Genomic DNA, 1,490 nt, shown 5'->3' on the forward strand with positions numbered 1-1,490 from the left:
ACCTAGACGCTTCTTTGAAATCATTCAATTCATTCAAGAACTACTGAGTGTCTACCATGTGTCAGGCACTGTATGATCAATACCTTACATCTAATCATAGTTTGCAGTACACAATTCAAAATACCGAAGAAACAAGATTCACTGAAACACCAGACTAAAAAAAGAATGTCAACCAACGCAAGTATAATTTCAAAACAGAAAGTGTTATAGGAAATCATAATAAAGACACAAAGGCGCTGAGGGCCTGATTTAGTTCTTATGATGTCAAAATATGGCAGATTTCAATTACATCAAAAGAATACTACACATACGCATGCCCGCCCTCACACACTGACAGGAAACCAAAAGAAAGTTTCCAAATCCTGTTTCCAGCAACATCCCTTCTAAGGCTGCCCTTCAGCAAGCTTTTGAAGGTAAGAGCCCACATTAAACTAAGAGCTGATAGTTACTGTTACAGTGATAAAAACAGAAATCATCCTCCCACGCCCAGGAAGCAGAAAACTGTGGACACCTGTAAGGCTGTGGCCCATTAACCTCCTGCCCTCTTACTATTCCCTTTCATTTCTTATATCCTCCCTTCTTCAAAGCAATGACAAAACTATCTCCCTCCTAAAAAGAAATACGTAACCGCTCAACGGCAGTTTTTTTTCCAAGAGGTCAAAAGGTCCCCTAAACTCTGGTCCTTAGTCCTGTAAGGAGATCCTATCTTTTAGGCACCAGTGTCTTCCCCTCATCTTCTCCCCGTAGAAGTAAATTACACAATTCAGCTGAAGACACTGTCCCTTAACTTCCTGAGTGAAAGGGCAAGCGATACTTCTACCAGCCCCACTTGGAAGAAAGACAAGAACCACACGGACCTCGTCCCTTGCAAAATTCAGGGAAGCAGAGACCCAAAAAAGCAACGCCGGAAAGGCGAACACATGGCATGCTACGGAAAACCTGGGAGAAAAGAGGGCGGGAAAGGGGCTGGGAGGTGGGGTGGGATGTAGGGATGTCAGCCCTGGGCACTGAGGGAATAAAGGAAGGCAAAGGAGACCCCAGACCCTGACAGAAGTGAACACAGAGAGGGCAACGCTCCCATCTACCCGCATCTCGCTAGCGGAGGAGGACGGAAAATTCACCCAACCTTCAATCCCCTCTTCGCGTGTCCCCCAAAGGGAGAGCTAGGTTTGAAGGAAGATCTGAACCTAGTCTGGGGACATGCAAGAAGAGGAATAAAGCAGCGATGTCCAGTCTTCTCCATCTCTTGGGTAGCGAGGGACGAGGGCACTGTGTCCGGGGAGATGGCGAGGGAAATGGGCTTGGGCCATGACACCTCCGGGAGTTGGAGGGTGGGGGACACAATGTCCTCTTTCTCTCCCACACCCGGCCCGGGCCCCTCCCGTCCGTCTCCCGCAGGCCTGGCCACAGGCGACCCGCTCGGTCCGCGGGCGTGGTTGACTTCGGCCCTGGCGGCGGCGGCCGGGCCTCCCCGAGCCCTGGCCCCTCCC

The sequence above is a fragment of the Pteropus vampyrus genome, unplaced genomic scaffold (genome assembly GCF_000151845.1).
Source record: "Pteropus vampyrus isolate Shadow unplaced genomic scaffold, Pvam_2.0 Scaffold6, whole genome shotgun sequence".
NCBI lineage: Eukaryota > Metazoa > Chordata > Mammalia > Chiroptera > Pteropodidae > Pteropus > Pteropus vampyrus.